Here is a 22,666-nt window from a genome sequence, read left to right on the forward strand (position 1 = left end):
TTTTCATGTTTAGTGTAAGAGCATTGATGATAATTTTGTAAACTCAATTGTGTGTGCATTCAATCTGTTGTTCATGCCTGCACCTGTTCAACATTAATGGGTGCCACTTAGAAATGTTTAATTTCTGCTGATGAACTCTGATGAACTGTCTAATTAGTGATAGTGAATATTATGGACTGTTATCTGCGCTTGTTCAAAATGATGGGTGCAACTTGGAAATGTTTAATTTCTGCTGATAAACTCTGATGAACTGTCTGATTAGTGATAGTGAATATTATGGACTGTTACCTGCACCTGCTCAACATTGCTGGGTGCCTCTGATGGAACTACTTCTACTGACATAATGTCTCTTGTTGGTGTCTGCACCTGTTCAACATTGCTGGGTGCCACTGATGGAACTGCTTCTACTGACATAATGTCACTTGTTGCTGTCTGCACCTGTCAACATTACTGGGTGCCACTGATGGAACTGCTTCTACTGACATAATGTCACTTGTTGCTGTCTGCACCTGTCAACATTACTGGGTGTCCCTAATGGAACTGCTTCTACTGAAATGATGTTACTTGTAGCTGTCTGCACCTGCTCAGCATTGCTGGGTGCCACTGTTTGAAATGCTCAACCAGTGATGAGATGTCACTTGTTGCTGTCTGCACCTGTCAACATTACTGGGTGTCACTAATGGAATTGCTTCTACTGAAATGAAGTCACTTGCTGCTGTCTGCACCTGTTCAACATTGCTGGGTGCCACTGATGGAACTGCTTCTACTGAAATGATGTTACATGTTGCTGTCTGCACCTGCTCAACATTGCTGGGTGCCACTGTTAGATATGCTCAACCAGTGATGAGATGTCACTTGTTGCTGTCTGCACCTGTCAACATTACTGGGTGTCACTAATGGAACTGCTTGTACTGAAATGATGTCACGTGTTGCTGTCTGCACCTGTTCAACATTGCTGGGTGCCACTGATGGAACTGCTTCTACTGAAATGATGTTACTTGTTGCTGTCTGCACCTGTCAACATTACTGGGTGTCACTAATGGAACTGCTTCTACTGAAATGATGTCACTTGTTGCTGTCTGCACCTGTTCAACATTGCTGGGTGCCACTGATGGAACTGCTTTTACTGAAATGTTGTCACTTGTTGGTGTCTGCACCTGCTCAACATTGCTGGGTGCCATTGATGGAGCTGCTTCTACTGAAATGATGTTACTTGTTGCTGTCTGCACCTGCTCAACATTGCTGGGTGCCACTGTTGGAAATGCTCAACCAGTGATGAGATGTCACTTGTTGCTGTCTGCATCTGTCAACATTACTGGGTGTCACTAATGGAACTGCTTCTACTGAAATAATGTCACTTGTTGGTGTCTGCACCTGCTCAACATCACTGGGTGCCACTGATGGACTGCTTCTACTGAAATGATGTTACTTGTTGCTGTCTGCACCTGTTCAACATTGCTGGGTGCCACTGTTGGAAATGCTCAACCAGTGATGAGATGTCACTTGTTGCTGTCTGCATGTGTCAACATTACTGGGTGTCACTAATGGAACTGCTTCTACTGAAATAATGTCACTTGTTGGTGTCTGCACCTGCTCAACATTACTGGGTGCCACTGATGGAACTGCTTCTACTGAAATGATGTCACTTGTTGGTGTCTGCACCTGCTCAACATTACTAGATGCCACTGATGGAAATGCTTCTACTGAGATACTGTCACTTGTTGGTGTCTGCACCTGTTCAACATTGCTGGGTGCCACTGATGGAACTGCTTGTACTGAAATGATGTCACTTGTTGCTGTCTGCACCTGCTCACCATTGCTGGGTGCCACTGATGGAACTGTTTCTACTGACATAATGTCACCTGTTGGTGTCTGCACCTGCTCAACATTGCTGGGTGCCACTGATGGAACTGTTTCTACTGAAATGATGTTACTTCTTGCTGTCTGCACCTGTTTAACATTGCTGGGCGCCACTGATGGAACTGTTTCTACTGAAATAATGTCACTCGTTGGTGTCTGCACCTGTTACCATTGCTGGGTGCTACTGCTGGAACTGTCAACTACTTGTTTATTGAACTATTGAAAGCATTTACGTGAATATTTGTATAAACAATTTTTTTGTGTATTTACTGTTTGTGAAATGTTATGAGACTCTTACCTACACCTATTTGATATTGCTGGTGCCGTTGACTGAATAATACGTATGTAAACTATTGTGTAAAATCACATGTATGCAAGCATTTGTATTCCTTACTGTATTTTATATATTAGGTTATTGAAGGGTCAGTCCAAAGCCAAAATTTATTTAGTTATATGATATTTAATTATTAATATTATATTTATTTTTGTTTGTGTGTGTTTTTTTGGACGAATTTGGTGGTATTTTAACCACCAATGCTGTCAAAAATACCATCAAATTCTGGCCCGTGGAGGAGGGGCATATGAAAGGTGGATACACTGAGCCACAGCGCCAGAGATTGCGCCAAAGAGTATTATTCAGCCGCCTCCACTGGCAGTTCGTGTCGAGAAGTCGTGGTGGAGAGTGCTTATTGAGAAGTAGCAGTAGGCAGTGCTTGTTGAGATGTAACAGTGGTGAGTCGTTGTTGAGAAGTTCCCATGGAGAGTGCTTGTTCAGATGTTGTCATATTGTTTTGATGGGCTTCAAACCAGATATTGTTGGATTGGGGATGCTGTAATGATCAGTGTGTGCTTTTCGTCAATATATATGAAGGTAAAAAATTCCTTTTTTTTATTATTTCAATGCCTTAAACAATAATGCCTCTTGGTCACAGGTTCAGTCAACAAAGCATCTGGTTCGTGTTTTTGTATTAGACTGTATTTCTGGTTTCTATGTGCATTTATAGTATTTCTGGTTTTTTTTAATTACTTCAGTATAAATGGTGTTTAAAATATCTGGTCTTATTGAGGAAGAACCGTGCCAGATGTGTACCTTGAATCACACTTCCACACACAGAACAGCTACACTTGTGTTTTGTTGTTTCCTAGGTTTTATAGTTGCTGGGGACTTAATTAATTAATTGTGTTAACGTAAATTTTCTTTCATTCATTGTTGTTATTGTATGCAGTCAGATTGCGGAGTAATACTAGTCAGGGCCAACCGGTTACGAGACTGCGTAGCCGAACAGACAGCTACTAAATCAGAAAATTTAAAAGTATTTGCATTCATTAGATAATGAAGACCCCATGCACTTTTCACTGGTACCATTCACTCGTACAAAAAAAAAAAAAAAAAAAAAAAAAAACAGAAATCCCACTAAAACACTCACATAACTCATGTTGCAGTTAGCAAATTATCATTTTATGAATTGAAATGATGTGTAGATCACTGGTGAGGTAGGTAAATGGGAAACTGATTTACTAGAGTAACATCAATCAAGTACTAACCCTAGTTGCTAATGGAAAACTCTCGTACATTAATTAATAAAAAACTTCACTGCATCTTGTAAGGTGTAACAACTTGAATAAACGATACATAATAGACTCCTACTTTGAACCGATCAACACAGTTCTGTGTCTAACTGACAAAACTAAATTAATTGGCTACTTGCATTTGTTCTACGCAAATACACATATACCAGAGTAAATAGTCTCTTGATGAATGGAGAACACTTGAGCACGAAAAATTGCTAAAATCGTATTTCTAAGGCTAAACCTAACCGTCAATACACTAAACGTCATTAAGACCATGAACGATTGCTAAAGAGTAGTATCTCTTGAACTCTCTGTGAACAGGGTCCTCTGATCCCATCACTCATCGAGTACACCAAGAGATAAACACTAGGATGTAGCACGTTTATTAAATTGAAAGGCTCCGTGTAAAGTAACTGCCTCTTTTTGTTCTGGATTTATAGCGACGATGATTTGGGGTAATTCCGTGAAATTACTTTCGTGACAACTTCAGATTTTTGTACCTTTCACATATCTTTCTTGTAGGGTAGCTTTCTCTGAGGCGCTTTGGAGGTCAAAGTGATAACTACCCCTCGAGTATTACCTCTCTGATTTTTCGTTCTCACGACTCATTATTAGTCGAGTTCTCGCTGGTTGACGACTCATTCATTCCTCCCTGACTCCAAAAACACCTCGGATAGTGTTTACACTCTTTTGATTTCGTCAGTAGCAGATATAAGTGCCCAAGGGACTACATAGTGGCTGTAGCAGTAACCATGATGAGATTTCGTAACTGGTCGACAACATATACGTTAATTAAGCTGGGCTTTTTCACTAAAATATGACCATATTTCAGTAAAAGTTCTGATAATTCACCCTGTTCTGAAAGTGATATGGCAGTCAGTTCGTCAGTCTTGGATCTTATCTGCTCACGTGTCAATTATGTCTCTGTGATAACAGGAAAATGGTTTGATTTAACCTTAGCTGTTCGAACTATGCGTGTAATGGTCAATCCTTGGCAGTAATTACGTTAGTGGCGTTTCTTTGTTAACATATTAACTGTGGTTGGGACTCCTTCGTTCATAAATTTCAGCTTTCCTGAAGAAAAGTCTGTCATTGAGATCTTTTCTTGCAGCTATATAAGGCCAAGTATACAGTTGTCAACTAAATTCAGCACCATCAGACACATTAATAACGTAACTACATTACCCAGGATTATTTTCAGTCACGTCTGTCACTTTAAAATTCAAAGTCGTCCTTCAACAGCCCCTACTACGCGGCAGTTCACTACAGGAAGTGACTATGTCAGCTCTTTCTTGAATCCTTCGGAATAGTGCCATCGAGACTGTATCGATACATGCTCGTCGTATAGCATTTACGGTTCAGCGTTCTGATTAAAAAATGAATTGCAGATTGTGGTATTTTAGTTGAGTAGAATTTGCTTTGACGTAGATCCTGTGCATGTTCGTCACTTATATCTTGCCCATCATTTTGCTGTAGCATCAGCAAACTGCTGCTACTCCTACTAATGCTACAACCACTACTAATACAGTCCCTAAACCATACTCAACCAACATATCGGCGGGCAATGTGATCGCATTTAGTGGTTTAGGTTAGCGGGTGTAGATCGATTTTGCTGCCACAGGTTATGTTCTTGCTTTGTATGATAACCGTAACAGAATCTCCCCCTCCATGGCTCCTACTCTCGAAGAGCTCATTGTTCGAGTTTCCGTTTCCTTCACTAATGCCGCTATTGCAGATGTTACAGTGGGATTCGGCGAATCCGGTCCGTTCTCATTTTGTTTCTGTCTATAGCCCAGTGGTGAGTTGAATCGGCCATATATGTTCAGACTAGTGGAACTCGTCTGATTGTTAGGCTGTGGCACACTTACTTTTGAGTATTCGTGCTAGATGTTAAGAGTATATTTATTGCACAGAACAGAACTCTTTCAGACTCGAGTCGTTAATGTGTATTAATTTTTTTCTTGATTTCAGGTGGTAACTTGGCCTTGAGAATACATAATAAATCTTTATTCGCAACTGGTTCTGTCCAGTATCTGGTTTTAGTGATGTATTTTTCGAAATACTTGCGTAAATTCACTCACCGTATATTAAAATGCTGTAGCTCAAATACTTCTCTGCACAAATGCTCCTTTATTGCATTTGACCAGTGTTTTGCAATGAATGATTTCTCGAATTCGTTATAGATAAGGAATGAGTCAACTGCATCAAAATCCCACAGTGCGGCATCACCCTGTATGAAACCACTCACATAACCGATGTATTATGCTTCAGTCCGCATTCAATTGCAAGGCGCCTTTAAATCCATGAACGAACACGATGAGATGAATTTTCTTCTTGTCGGGGTTGAATAATTGAAACCGCTGATATTTAATGCGATTCTCCTTCACCATAAGAGCGGCAAATTCATTCACTGCTCCCGCATTGTATGCAGTTGGGGTAACAATCTTTGTTCGGTAGGTGTCGATTGACATGTGGAACAAAAAGATGGCTCTGATCACTATGCGACTTAATTTCTGAGGTCATCAGAACTACTGAAACCTACCTAACCTAAGGACATCACACACATCCATGCCAGAGGCAGGATTCGAACCTGCGACCATGTGGAACAAATGGCAGGGAATGTTACTTGTTTCCTTTTTCATTATCACTGACAACTGATTTGTTATCGTCCAGTTCCGTTTTATACCGGCTAATTACAAACTCATTGTTTTTACACACTGATTTGTTTCAGTTCGCCATTGGAGAAAATTATCTCCTATCTGCGTTTTCACTTTGTGTTAAACATTCGGTAGTTTCCTTCTTCAAATTATCCTTCCGGGATATAATTGTCTTTATAAAAGTACCGAGCTCCTTCTACTTTGACAGTTAAGATATTGTCCTTATGTCTCAGCCAGGCATGGTAGTCAGCATTGAATTTACCTTTCTGTACTTTATACCACATAGCTTAGTCTCGTTCATGCGTCAACTTGGGCAGTTAATCCTGCAAACACTAACATCTATAGCTTCATGATCTTTGCTTTTATTCTGACTCTTCGTCATGCAAATTACGAACAACTTCAGGAAACTTATTATGTGTCTCCATAAATTCAGCAATCTCATAAAATAGAGAAGAATGCGGTTGTGAAAATTTCTATATTTTCTCCGGAAAAGCAGCCAGAAAATCGGTTAGCTCTTTGTGAAGTGTATCTCGTCCTTCTTCGATCACAGAATGTAAGAAGTCTGAACATCTTGCATTTGCTTGGATATTTTCTGATGTAAACTCTAAGATAAACATTGTTTTAAGGTTTCCTGTTGATTGGACAATTCCTATTTCAAAAATTCAGGTATCTCCCTTTCCTGGTGTCGAGAATTCATTTAATTTTATTTAATTTTCGCCTATAAGAATCCCCCGTCTGTTCTCAGCTCCCCGGCCGGTGTGGCCGAGCGGTTCTAGACGCTTCAGTCTGGAACCGCGCGACCACTACGGTCGCAGGTTCGAATACTGCCTGGGACATGGATGTGTGTGTTGTCCTTAGGTTAGTTAGGTTTAAGTGGTTCTAAGTTCTAGGGGACTGATGACCTCAGATGTTAAGTCCCTTAGTGCTCAGAGCCATTATTTTTGTTCTCTGCTCGCGGTCCGTCGAATATCCATTTCGTCCCGTTCTGCCATTTTAAACTGGTGGCCGGATCCAACCATAACACTTTAAACTTGTGCGCAATGGCTAAAAATAACCACTTACTTAAGAACAATAATTTCTACAACAGTGAACCAACGTCAGCATAAAACGAAATCGCTTAAACTTAATACACAATCACACAAGCTAACAGCACCAATGACGAACACGCGCTGCACACATATAAAGAAGATTTACATCTAAGACTAGCTACAAAAATCGAAATAGCCAATCTGTAGACTGACTCGTACCCATAAAATACCCTGTTACAAGCGGAGTGCGGAAGGAGCTGAATGAATACACTTTATTTCCCCATGACCAGTCTCGAATAAGAAAACACAATGAGTCTTGTAATACACTCCACAAAATCCACAGAAGAAATTTAATGCACTAATTCTACTTTTAGTGTATCATGAGGCGTCTGTCATCTTGTTATCAGAATGAGTAATTTCTTACGATATTTTTGTTACTATGATAATTATTAATGAGCTTACATTTTAAAGTCCAGTTTTCAGAATTAGTTTATGATTTAGTTCACAAGTATATGCAGAAGGTCCAGGTAAGGTAGCAGCTCCTGTTACGACGCCCCAAGATCAGATTATGACAACTATAAATTATTAAACATTTTCCACGGTGTTAAGCAATTAAATTTACCATATGTAAAAGAAACTCTACTGAAAGTCAAGGAATAATGCGATTATAAAGAAAAACTATTATCTGTAACACTGATCTTTTTGGTATCGGAGTGAAATAAAAAGCACCAGATTCTCTTTTGCTTTATCTTGTTCTTATAGGACGCCATTGTGCGCCGTCTACATAATAAGGTGTGTACATGTTTTATTATTTGAGCAGTGAGCTCCAATATGCGTCTGAAGTAATGCTGTTGTTAATTTTAACTGTAACATGCACCACATACCTCGTTTGCTTGTCCCATCATTTTTAAAAGAATTTCAGACGCCGCGCTGGCAGCAAGCTGAACGCCGTTGGACAGCGACAACTGGCCGCCATTAATTGGCAGTTTCAAATTATCGTAATTATTATCCAGTTCTTTCCAAAGTCGACGCTGGAGATCGGTGATATTAATTCTTTCATTCATGAACTATAGGAAACTGACATTTTCAAGGACTTTATTCAGACGATTTATGTTACGTGCAATAGGACACAGACCTGGACTGCAATAAGACGTAATTAAATCACACGTAGGTCCTTACGTACTGAAAATGATGTGTATATAGCCTATAATGATTAACTGCTGTTGAGCACGGATTCGTCTAAATAACTTCAATAATTATACAGGGTCACACGCTACGTTTTAGTGTCAGTAAAATCTAAGATCGATCCATGCCTTCGCATATCTTTGCAGTGAAACCAAAATCAAATTAAAAATGAAAATAAAATATAAGTTAAATAAAATAATAAAACCACATATTCACGTTCCATTCAACAACACACACTTTAATAAGTTATGTATATATACATAGATTATATATGTATACTGGCGCCCTTTGCCCTTGGGGCCAGAATAATAGAAAATATGCACAATTTCAAATAGAAGTTCTCAGTTAAACTTGCATTTTTGTGATTTTATGTGTGTACGTTTGTATGTATAATCTGTATATTTACCAGAAGCCAAACTTCACTTACACGAATATTTCGAGCATCTAAGGAATGTTGTATGGATGTGAAGAATACCGACCCTGAGATATATGAAAGAAAGAGCTGCCTAGCTGAAAATTAAAAAAAAATAAGTTTGACGTGCGCTGCTGAACTGATGACTCATGGTAAGGCAGAAATTCATTTCAAGTTACAATTTTAGAACAATTACTGATATAAAGACAGTGTAATGTTATTGAGTTCGACTTTCGCTTTCCCACAACATCGAAATTTAGGACTGTGCATTTGTAACAGTACATGCTTTTAATGTGTGTGATAATAAGTATATATGTTTATGTACTGTGTCTAAGCGTGTGCAGACTTGTTACAAAAAAATGGTTCAAATGGCTCTGAGCACTATGGGACTCAACTTCTGAGGTCATCAGTCCCCTAGAACTTAGAACTACTTAAACCTAACTAACCAAAGGACATCACACACATCCATGCCCGAGGCAGGATTCGAACCTGCGACCGTAGCGGTCTCGCGGTTCCAGACTGCAGCGCCTAGAACCGCACGGCCACTTCGGCCGGCCAGACTTGTTGCAATAGCAAAATCAAGTAATGGGCAAAGTGGGCAGAATCCTGTATGAGAAATCAAACACAGATTTTGTTCAGCATGATAACGTTCAGGACATTAGTAGATTTGTTGATGATAGTACAGCCACTGCCTAAGCAGGTGAAATGCTGGGGGCAGCTGGCAGTAGTTGTCGGGTGGAACAGCTGAAAGCAACACCTATGTTGGATGTAGAGGATGTCAGACCGTTTGTAAGTAGGCTGTTTATGTTTTCTTATTGGCAACGTTACGTAGCGCTCTGTATGAAAATCACTGGCTGTGCTGTGTGCAGTCTGTAGCTAGTTTGCATTGTTGTCTGCCATTGTAATGTTGGGCAGCGGCAGCTGCATGTTAACAGCGCGTAGCGTTGCGCAGTTGGAGGTGAGCCGCCAGTAGTGGTGGATGTGGGGAGAGAGATGGCGTAGTTTTGAAATTTGTAAGACTGGATGTCAATTATGACTATTAAGGTAAATACATTGTTTGTTCTCTATTAAAATCTTTCATTTGCTAACTATGCCTATCAGTAGTTAGTGCCTTCCGTAGTTTGAATCTTTTATTTAGCTGGCAGTAGTGGCGCTCGCTGTATTGCAGTAGTTTGAGTAACGAAGATTTTTGGTGAGGTAAGTGATTTCTGAAAGGTATAGGTTAATGTTAGTCATGGCCATTCTTTTGTAGGGGTTTTTGAAAGTCAGATTGCGTTGCGCTAAAAATATTGTGTGTCAGTTTAAGCACAGTCTTGTATAATTGTTCTAAGGGGACGTTTCACGTTAATAGAAAATGTTTTGACACCGAGCAAGCCTGTCGAAAGAATTTCTGTGTCACCTTTGTGATCTCCACTGTCCGATCCGTTTGTGGATTTATTACTCAAATTGAAAGAACCTGATAAGGAACGTGATCAAATACAGGCTGAAAGAGATGAAAGATTAAAACAAGAATTAGAAGAACGTGATAGATTACAGGCTGAGAGGGATAGGCAATTGTTATCACAGTTAGCTGAGCGAGAATAAAATAGTGCAAAAATGCTATCCGATTCTCTGGAGAAAATTTCCTCAGAGGTGCCTGAATTAGAGAATTCCTATCAGGGGCTGCCTGGACTAGTCAGCTACTCAGCTTTGGAGGTAAAGGCTATACGGACAGCAGAAATGTCTTTGAAGGAGGAGGTAGATTCAATCACATCTGGCATGGAGCAACTAGAAGTTTCACAGCGAGAGTGTATAGAAAACTATTTAGCCAATCAGGCTGACAAAATCGAGGTAGAATTCCAGGAATGGCTGGAATCGAAAGAGCAAACAATAGTACAACAGGTAGATGAAAAAGTAAACGCTGCGATACAGCGTGTGATTGGGGACTTTGACCTTGCTCACAATCGAATAATAGAAACGCTGCTAACAGAAGTCGCATAGCTGCGAGATAAGTTACGCGCAGAGCTGCCACACGCTACGTATTGCCAACTTAGATCGCGAGGCGCTCGGCTGTCAAAACATTAGGGACAGAAAAATGTTGAAATGTGTGTGACATCTTATGGGACGTAACTGCTAAATTCATCAATCCCTAAGTTACACACTACTTAACCTAAATTATCGTAAGGACAAACATACCCACCCATGCCCGAGGGAGAACTCTATCCTCCGCCGGGACCAGCCGCACAGTCCATGACTGCAGCGCCTGTGACCGCTCGGCTAATACCGCGCGGCCTCTGGCATCGAACCTGATGGTAAAGGAAAGCCTACTTAAACATATGCAATTCCAAATTTTTTATAACGGAAAGAAATTGGTACACCCAGTCATTTTCATTAAAAGTTTTAGGAATATATTGCACAGTATGTGGACAGAAAAGCAAAAAGTTCAGTTTATTGTATCTCATATACAGGTAGATGCTGGACTTCGGACAAATGAGGCAATAGATAGGTGTCACAATAATGAGCAATTTGAAAACCCTTTCTTAGGAAAGTATTGTTCACACAATATTCAAGAGAGATTAAGAAACGAAGTTTATTGTCCAGAAATGTATAATCCCAGACACGGTAGTCTAAAGAAATATTTTGAGAAATAGATTAGTAATACCAGGTACTGGGTTAAGCCAATGTCTAGTAAAGATGTGATCCGGCTGCTAAAGTTGCGGCTGTCCAGGACATATGAAAGATAAGTTAATTAATGTTGGCGACGAAGATTTAGAAAAATACCGATCAGTATTAGACAAGATTGATTTGGCACTAGAGGAGACGAAGGCAGAAAAAAGTCATACAAATCATTCGTCTTCTCCTCAGAAAAACAGCATTAGAAACAACAAACAAGGCCACATTTGTAACAATGATAAAAGATATGATCGGCCAACCAGTAATGGAAGGCAAGCGAATGGCGATGGTTAACCGCAAACGAATAGAAAAAGAAAGTGGGATGACAGACCAACACCGGATACTAAAACAATTCAAAGTGGCGAAATAGCAACAGTAACAACCGAAACCAGTGGCTGAGTAATTTCTCGCCCCGGTGGAATGAAAACACAGGTCCCCCACCGGGACCGAACAGTGAACAAAGTAATCAAAATCGTGGAGGAAACGTAAATCAGCAGCATTGGCTAGCACAGTAATCCAGTGTTAGGATGGTGGAGGTGTGAGACGGCAACCGACCAGACCCCTGCCAGACAACAAATTAGTTCCGACAGTAATAAGCTCCCTATTGTTGGTCGGCGGGCGAAGTGGGGGCACGCCAAAACAGACTCAAGAAACCGTTGACCTGCTGCGGCATAATGGCGATATCGCAATGCAGGATGAATTATTAAACAAACCTTGTAATTGCAAAAGCAGCAATAAAGAACAGATACAGGCTGTGATTAAAACGCAGATATTCCAGTCGACAATTACAATGATACTGGCGGGACTAGTAGTGTTCTGAGTTTAGAACTGTACAACACATTACTTAAGACAAATAAAATACCGACTTATCCAGTACAAAACTGTCGGGTGTCCGGAGGTATTGTGGTACAGGAACAAATAGTTAAATTCCAGGTACAGCTTGACCTGAAATTTATGGAAGGAGCGATCTAACGAACTTTCCTAGTAGTAAAAGGTTTATCAGTAGCTTGTATCCTGGGTTGTGATTTCCTGAGGAGCAGAAAGGCAAATACTGACATTCCCAGCGGCGAAATTAGTTTAATATATGGTGGAAGGAGAATTGTACTAGATATGGTAAGAACGAGAGAAATACGCCGCAAGTGTTGCCAGCATATTCAAATGCCGCGGATTAAAGACTTTTACATTTTAACTTAGATTTAAAAGGGAAGGGATGCTATTATCCGGAGTAGGGAATAGAGAACTCTACAAAAATACAGGAAATGATTTACAACAAGGTTAAGGAATCGGATTATCTGAGCAGTAGCGAGCAACATGCTGTCAAATCATTTAAATGTTTTCTTGGAGAAACATGGAGTAATAAAGGGTTACGAATAGAACATAGAAGTGTTGCCCCATGAAACCTTTCACGCCACATATTCTGTACCGTGGTCAACGAAAGAGGCGGTTACAAAAGAAGTAAGGGAGAAAGAAACCGTGCAGCAGACTCATCCGCTGCATCCAGCATTCCCATTAAGACTGTACCGTCGTAACTGAAACCTCGATGACAGATTAATAAAATAAGTAGCAGATATAATTTCAGTCTCATCAGCGACCTTTAATTTGACTCCTTCATCTTGACCAGTCCTTTTAACATTGTTCTCCACGAGTTTTTCCTACTGGTTAGATACAAAACTAAAAGCTCACGACTACATACATAGATACCTCACAACACTCTCCGCCAAAGAATATTAAGTACACAGAGTGTATATTACATTTACGATATAATATACATATAGTCATTGGTAAACCGTCCTGCACTGCCAATATCCATAACTACCACTATTAATTATTTAACATAGAGAAAATGAACTGTCAGATTAGAGAAGAAAGTGTGGTACTATGTCCATTAAATTTAGAAAATAAATTTCATTATTTGTGTTTTTCTCATCTTTAAAAGGTATTTACATCCTAGATACCGCAACTGGTACACCTGTTCTATTGTTATATTTCTGATGATTATATTGGTCCTTATCGGGTATTATCCTTAAGAGGCCATTGTTTCTGCTTTTGTTGTGGTCTTCATGTTATAATTTTGGCTTACGAGTATTTTGTGTAATCCATGTACCGCTGTCTGTAGTTTGTCTTCACTGTCTTGTATGGTTACGGAGTTGTCGGCAAAAAGTATTGTACCTATAAATTTATCTGTCCCCATTCTTATACATTGAGGTATTCTGACCATCATTTATTCGCTGAGTACGTCGTCGATGTGGATGTTGAACAGTCAAGCTGTACATCTCTATTTTTGATTTCATTTCTTCGCCATTATCTATGTTTATTTTGATGTTTTTATATAAAAGGTGATGTATTTTCATCAGTTGCCTGGGGAGACCTCTTTTGTCTATTAATCACCAGAGATTTGTTTTTGTGTATGCGGTTAAGAGCTTCACATAATCGAGAAATGCTAGGTGTTTCCAAGTGAATTATCGTGAAGAATGTGAAAACATCGTCGACACAATATCTTTTTTTGGCGAAGCCTGCCTGTTGCTCCAATAAAACTGAATCAGTGATGTTCCAAAGCCTTTCATTACTGGGCACAGGATATAGGGATAAAACTCAACCACTCCAAAACACAAGCAGTATTTGTTGGTCGTTCTAGGCTGATTAGCCCGAAATATCTGGACTCCCTGTCACCTTTAATCCTAAATGTGACAAATATCAACCTGTCTCCTTCAGCAAAGAGTTTAGGAGTATTAATAGATGAAAATCTAAACTCGACTCAGCACGTAACTGTAATGTGCAAGAAGGTATCATCATCTTCACACGTCCTACAAAAATATAAAAACTCTTCTCTCTTAACATGAAAGAGAAACTTGTACAAATACTTATATTTCCAACTACTGACTACAGCGATATTCTCCTGTAAGGTGTTTTTCAGGAAAGCTCACGGGCCTGGAACTATTTATAAATGCTTATGTTCTTATATCTGTTATGTTCGACTCTCTGATCATATTTCACCATCATACGCACAGCTGTCCTATCTGCGTGCTGCCAAGCGCTGAGATTACCAAAGCCTGTGTCTTCTCTACTGTCTTAAGAACGTACACTGTTAATCATATCTCTCCTCGACATTAACGCTCTTTTCTGAACAACTTGGCAGAAACACTCGTTCGAATCAGAGCCAAGTCCGGTCTGTCCCACTCCATTGTTCAGCTAATTTCTCGAATCCTTCTCAGTAGCAGGAATAGGGCTCTGGAATAACTTCCCGCATTATATTAGAAAACTGAATAGCGCCTCTATTTTCATAAGATAGTTCAGCACATATTTCCTGAAGCAACAATAGTGATAACCACTTTCCCTGTTCGCATTAGTTACCCGTGTATGTCCTTTTTTCCTGCCAGATCTTCCTCTTTTCCCAATATTCTTAGCTGGTGCAGTCTCTTCAAATTTTCTTTCCGCAGAGCTCCCTGTATCAGGAAATAGCTGTTTCGCACGCCTATAAATTCTTATCTGCCGCTATTATTATTATTACTATTATTATTATTATTATTATTATCATCATCACTATTATTATTTTACTATTATTATTATTGACAGCTGCATCAGTAGCAGAAGTACTGCCAGTATTAACTTCATCAGTTCATGATCGATATTATTTACAAAAATTATCTGTATAGACACTCAGATTATTTTAATATTATTTGTCGTATTAATATCTTTATCTCTTAGGAATCTATTGTGTAAAAAAGGTACTATGTGGGTTAATGCCTCATGTCCTTAATAAGATAAGGTTAAATAAATAAACATTTTGCTGCAAATCTTATAAGGAGCATTCAGAAGATTGGTTCCCTTGGAATTAGTTGTGACGCTTATGTGTCATTTTTTAAATAGCTAAGTAACTTTAGCAAATCTCCATCCTTCTGGTACTACGCCTGTTCGCTGAAACGTTATGGAAATGGGGCGTTTTGAATTCTAGAAATTTACCAACATACTTTATCAATCCCGAATCGATTACATCTAATATAAATGCTTTTAAATTTTTTTCGAATGCCTCTTTTAGTTCTATCAGATTTATTACTTTTGTTCGATCCTTTGCTTCTCCACCCATTTGCCACATCTACATCTATATCTGTATCTACATCTACATGGATACTCTGCAAAACACATTTAAGTGCCTGGCAGAGGGTTCATCCGACCGCCATCACAATAATGGTGTGTTATTCCAATCTCGTACAGCGTGCGGAAAAAAACTAACACTTATATCTTTCAGTGCGAGCTCTGGTTCCCCTTATTTTATTACGATGATCGTTTCTCCCTATGCAGGTAGGTGTTAACAAAATATTTACGCCTTCGCAGATGGACTGAAATTTCGTGAGAAGATTCCGCTGCAACGAAGAACGCCTATGTTTTAATAATGTCCACCTCAAATACTGTATCATTTCAGTGGCACTCTCTCCCATATATATACAAAACGTGCTGCCCTTCTTTGAACTTTCTCCATGTACCCAATCAACTGCTCTAAAGGAGGACGGAAAAGCGTAGTGTAGGCAGTCTCTTTAGTAGGTCTGTTACATTTTCTAAGCATCCTGCCAGAAAAATCCTTACAATTTAGTTGTTCATAATTGTAATTCCTAGGTATTTAATTGAATTTACCGCCTTTAGATTTGACTGATGTATCGTGTAACCGAAGTTTAACGGATTCCTTTTGTGGATGACCTCACACTATTCGTTATTTAGGGTCAACCGCCAATTTTCGCACCAAGCAGATATTTTTTCTAAATCGTTTTGAAATTGGTTTTGATCATCTTATGAATTCGTTAGCTGATAAACGACAGGGTCATCTGCAAACAACCTACGAGGGCTGCTCAGATTGTTTCCCAAGTTGGTTATATAGATAAGGAACAGCAAAGGGCCTATAACACTACCTTTGGGAACCCCAGAAATCACTTCTGTTTTACTCGAAGACTTTCCGTCAATTATTACAAACTGTTACCTCTCTGACAGGAAATCACGAATCCAGTCACATAACTGAGACAGTATTCCATAAGCGCACAATTTTAATAGAAGCCGCTTGTATGGTACGGAGTCAAAAGGCTTTTGGAAATTTGGGAATACGGAATCAATTTGAAATCCCTTATGAATAGCATTCAGTACTTCGTATGAGTATAAAGGAAGTTGTACTTCACAAGAACGAGGTTTTCTAAATTGTCTTGACTTTGTGTCAATAGACTGTTCTCTACGAGGTAATTCGAAAACAATATGTGTTCCAAAATCCTGTTGCATACCGACGTTAATGACATGGGCCGGAACATAGTGGATTACTCCTATTACCTATCTTGAATATTTGTGTGACCTGTCCAACGTTCCTGTCTTTGGGCACGGATCTTTCGTCGGTCGAATGGTTGTATATGATTGTTAAGTAGGGAGCTATTACGTCAGCATACTCTGAAAGGAACCTGCGTTTGGATTATACCATAATTTCTTACAGTGATTTACCCAGTCTTCTGAATGACGATATTTATAGTTGCAGTACAAATCTTTTTAGCTTCTAATCAGTTCACATAATAATGCCCAATATGGATGTCATTTTAAACTCTGTCTGTAAATGTAACCCATGATGATCTATGTGCCTGTCTTACAGCCCTTTCGTTTTAATTCTGACTTTATTACACTACTGGCCATTAAAATTGCTACACCAAGAAGAAATGCAGATAATAAACGGGCATTCATTGGACAAATATATTATACTAGAACTGACATGTGATTAGATTTTCACGCAATTTGGGTGCATAGATCCTGAGAAATCATTACCGAGAATAACCACCTCTGGCGGTAATAACGGTCTTGATACGCCTGGGCATTGAGTCAAACAGAGCTTGGATGGCCTGTAGGCGCGTACAGGAACAGCTGCCCACGCAGCTTCAACACGATACTGGAGTATTGTGACGAGCCAGTTGCTCGGCCACCATTGATCAGACGTTTTTAATTGGTGAGAGATCTGGAGAATGTGCTGGCCAAGGCAGCAGTCGAACATTTTCTGTATCCAGAAAGGCCTGCACAGGACCTGCAACATGCGGTCGTGCATTATACTGCTGAAATGTAGGGATTCGCAGGGATCGAATGAAGGGTAGAGCCACGGGTCGTAACACATCTGAAATGTAACGTTCACTGTTCAAAGTGCCGTCAATGAGAACAAGAGGTGACCGAGACTTGTAACCAATGGCCACCCATAACATCACGCCGGTTGATACGCCAGTATGGCGATGACGAATACACGCTTCCAATGTGCGTTCACCGCGATGTCACAAAACACGGATGCGACCATCATGATGCTGTAAACAGAACCTGGATTCATCCGAAAAAATTACGTTTTGCCATTCGTGCACCCAGGTTCGTCGTTGAGTACACCATCGCAGGCGCTCCTGTCTGTGATGGAGCGTCAAGGGTAACCGCAGCCATGGTCTCCGAGCTGATAGTCCATGCTGCTTCAAACGTCGTCGAACTGTTCGTGCAGATGGTTCTTGTCTTGCCAACGTCCCCATCAGTTGACTGAGGGATCGAGACGTGGCTGCACGATCAGTTACAGCCATGCGGATAAGATGCCTGTCATCTCGACTGCTAGTGATACGAGGCCGTTGGGATCCAGCACGGCGTTCCTTAATACCCTCCTGAACCCACCGATTCCATATTCTCCTAACAGCCAATGGATCTTGACCAACGCGAGCAGCAATGTCGCGATACGATAAACCGCCATCGCAATAGGCTACAGTCCGACCTTTATCAAAGTTGGAAACTTGTTGGTACGCATTTCTTCTCCTTAGACGCGGCATCACAACAACGTTTCACCAGGCAACGCCGGTCAACTGCTGTTTCTGTATGAGAAATCGGTTGGAAACTTTCCTCATGTCAGCACGTTGTAGGTGTCGCCACCGGCGCCAACCTTGTGTGAAGGCTCTGAAAATCTAATCATTTGCATATCACATCACCTTCTTCCTGTCGGTTAAATTTCTCGTCTGTAGTACGTCATCTTCGTAGTGTATCAATTTTAATGTCCAGTAGTGTGTATTGTTATTTAGCTTCCCCAGTGTGCTTCTGCAAGAAACCATGCATGATTTACTTTTAATTTCCATTGCTTCTTCTATCTCTTCGTTCTAAATTAAAATTTACCGTTTTCGATTCGTTTTGGATTTATCACATAGTTCTTTAGGGGCGTTTATTAGGATGTTCTCTAATGTGTGTTCATTCCTCAGTTACATCTTCACATGACGACATTTGTTTGAGTAGGTTCGATAATCTGCGCTTATATAGGCTGTTATACGTTGATTAAAGTCTCTTTCTGGAACGTATACACTCTAAAAGTTTTGTCTGGGCTTCTTTCAACTTAGCTCATGTTCTGTTTTCTTGTATTGTTCCTACAGCTGGAGCTTTGACTTACTAACGTAATTTGTCCCTCATTTCGGAAGTAACTGATATCCATTCAGCCTGTAAGTGCGAGGCTAACGAATGTTTACCAGCTATTTCCAGCATAAAAGCGCTCCTAGCCTTCTTGATGCACTTAATCAGCTTCAATAACCATCGTCGCTACGATGACATCATGATCACTAATCTCTTTATCTAAACTGACTCTATCGACACTGTCAGGTCTGCTTGATGTTAAAAGATGTAAAATATTTTCATAACGTGTGGCCTGTCTAACTAGCTGCTCAAGACAGTTTTCGAAACATTTATCCAGAGCTACATTACAGGGCTGTCTGCAATGATTCTGTAGACGTCTCACTGTATATAAGGTAGATTAAAGTCGGCTCCAACTAGTGTTGCTTGATCGCGATACTGAGCGTAGAGTCTCTATGAACAATTCTACGCCCGCATCTCGTGGTCGTGCGGTAGCGTTCTCGCTTCCCACGCCCGGGTTCCCGGGTTCGATTCCCGGCGGGGTCAGGGATTTTCTCTGCCTCGTGATGGCTGGGTGTTGTGTGCTGTCCTTAGGTTAGTTAGGTTTAAGTAGTTGTAAGTTCTAGGGGACTGATGACCATAGATGTTAAGTCCCATAGTGCTCAGAGCCATTTGCACCATTTGAACCAACAATTCTACAGCTATTACTTTAAGTAAAAATTTTTTGTTATAGAATTTATTTATTTACTTGCAGTGATACAAGTTACACGACGATCTTGTTTCGGTATTTTTTAATTATCAAGTGATGTACGATGATGGTATGATATGTATAATATCGTTCTTTACGTGCCTGTTAGTCTATGTCTACATACTGCTCTCCAATGCTTACCTTATGCTTACGTCTTAGATAGTATGACGCAGTTTATATAGCATCTTGGAACGTAAACATCGGTTATCTTTTCATTATGATATGTTCGTGTTAGTTGTTTTTGCAACTTTTTTGACACACTCGGCTCCATCAATGCTGTATGTTTACAATGGAATTTCTATTCCACCGAAAGTCAGTGAGCACGTTTAATTTTTCAGAAATAGTATTTTTGTGATTTTTACGTAAATTGTGTTTTATTATTTTGTGGTTATCACGATGTTTTACCGTTGTACAACGTCAATATAATTTTCGAGGCATTTCTGCGTTTATCTGTTTGTTCGTGTAGGATATCTTTGGGTATTTTCTTGTTACACCATTTTCACAGGCACATTTGATAATGCCAAAAGGGCCAAAAGAGCTCGTCGTATAACTTGTGTCACTACAAGGAAATAAATAAATAGAGCAGCCGAAGACTTGTACTTAAAATAAAACATTTAGTTCTTCAACCTCATGCAAGCTGCGGGCCCACTGGAAAAGAGATTCTGGGGAAGAGGGCCGGTAAAAGCATCCGAAGACTAACTCAAATTTACCTAGACCAGTTGTTCGGGTCCAGAAGACTTCGTATTCAAATTTCGACCACTGTAGACACAATATTCTCGTCGACAGCAGTGAACACTCCCGCTCCTACAGCTTTGCGAAATTGGTCCGATGCATCGTTAAATACTTACGAGCTGCCGGCCGGGGTGGCCGAGCGGTTCTAGGCGCTACAGACTGGAACCACGCGACCGCCACGGTCGCAGGTTCGAATCCTGCCTCGGGCATGGATGTGTGTGATGCCCTTAGGTTAGTTAGGTGTAAGTAGTTCTAAGTTCAGAGCCATTTGAACCATTTTGAACTTCCGAGTTTCTTCTTCGAGTTTCTTCCAGTTCTCGCTTCCAAATATAAAAATGAATGCTTCACCAATTTAATGTAAAAATTTTGCCTCCGAAGGATCTTTACTCTCCATCATTTTTTACGAACTGTGATATTTCTGACAGAAAATGCTTCGCTGTCTAGGGCGCTTTGTCACGGTCCGTGCGGCTCCCCTCGTCGGAGGTTCGAGTTCTCCCACGCGCATGGGTGTGTGTGTTTTCCTTAGCGTAAGTTAGTTTAAGTTAGATTAAGCACTGGGTAAGCCTAGGAACCGAAGACATCGGCAGTTTGGTCCCATAAGACCGTACCACAAATTTCCAATTTTGACAGTAAATCAGAATTACGGTCGTGCAGTTTGGACGATATTCCACAGTCACAAAATTTTATTAAAAGCCTTCTGCGCTTGTGCGAAGATATATTTACAGAAATGAAGGTTAGTAGGATAACAAATGAATAAATTTCAATGGCGTCATTATCCTGCACCAAAATACTTACAAACTGTTCACCAAAAACATGAAATTTTGCGCTTCGATTACGGTTTCACCCTATGCAAAGACTGCCAATGACGCTAAAATAAGATCTGAAGACATACATAGATATCGAGATGTTTCTCCCTCGCCCGCATCTCGTGGTCGTGCGGTAGCGTTCTCGCTTCCCACGCCCGGGTTCCCGGGTTCGATTCCCGGCGGAGTCAGGGATTTTCTCTGCCTCGTGATGGCTGGGTGTTGTGTGCTGTCCTTAGGTTAGTTAGGTGTAAGTTGTTCTAAGTTCTAGGGGACTTATGACCACAGCAGTTGAGTCCCATAGTGCTCAGAGCCATTTGAACCATTTTTTTGTTTCTCCCTCGCATCATTCGCGAGTGGAAAATAAATTTCGAACAAGATTTCTTCAAGCACTTTAGAGTGTTTTCCGGAGAACAGGCAAGACATAATATTACGTCCCTGATTCCAAGGGACTGTATTAAATTAACTTGCAATTTCATCGAACTAATCATTCTTAGGTTCAGCTTAACTCATATCATAGTACTAAATGTATCTATGAGCGAGATTCGTTTTTCATTGTTTTCAAAACAATATGAGCAATGTAGCCTTCTTCGTGACACTCTCTTGTCTCACTGTAAGTAGACTGTTTAGGTTTTTATGTTGGTAACGCCACGTAGCGCTCTGTATTAAAATCACTGATTGTGCTGTATGCAGTCTGCGGCTGATTGGACTCATTGTTGGAATATTCACTTGTGTAGTTTTGGGCAGTTGGATGTGAACAGCGCGTAGCGTTGTGCAGTTGGAGGTGAGCCGCCAGCAGTGGTGTATGTAGATAGAGAGAGATGCCAGAGTTTTGAGAGGTTACTGTAAGCGGACGATCTGGACGTGTGTCCGTAGGGAAAAGGAAATTTGTAAAGACGGATGTTATGAATTGACAGATATATGTATGATGAGTTTTGAACATTATTAAGGTAAATACATTGTTTGTTCTCTATTAAAATTTTTCATTTGCTAACTATGCCTATCAGTAGCAAGTGCCTTCAGTAGTTAGAATATTTTATTTAGTTGGCAGTACTGGCGCTCGCTGTATTGCAGTAGTTCGAGTAACGAAGATTTTTGTGAGGTAAGTGATTTATGAAAGGTATAGGTTATTGTTAGTCAGGGCCATTCTTTTGTAGGGATTATTGAAAGTCAGATTGTGTTGCGCTAAAAATATTGTGTGTCCGTTTAATGATGATCAGAATAAGTAAAGAGAGAACTGTCTGAGTACGTTCAGTTTTACTCAGCTGTCTCAGTATAAAATAACGTAGAAGTTTACTAGCACAGTAATACATAATTTTTCCAATCGGACGTTTCATCACTTCTTGCGGAATGTAAGTAAGCCATTTTCTTACTCTCTCTCATATCTAGTATTGTGAATAATATAGAAGTAATTAATCTTCTTTTTGGGAATCGATTGGTTTGGTGACGTGCAGATTTGAGGTTCAACCGCTTACCATTTCACGTACATTTGCATTTTCTCGTAAGTCGAACCTTGAAATCTAATTTTCTTGTCGCCAAGACCGATTACTGATTACTTGGGTAATGTTCATTATCCTGCTGTATCACACGTCGTATTATCATGGTCCGCCGTCACCAAGTTTTTCTGCTGCCCATAACGACTCTCCAGC

This window comes from Schistocerca nitens, chromosome 8, assembly GCF_023898315.1.
Source record: "Schistocerca nitens isolate TAMUIC-IGC-003100 chromosome 8, iqSchNite1.1, whole genome shotgun sequence".
Classification (NCBI taxonomy): domain Eukaryota; kingdom Metazoa; phylum Arthropoda; class Insecta; order Orthoptera; family Acrididae; genus Schistocerca; species Schistocerca nitens.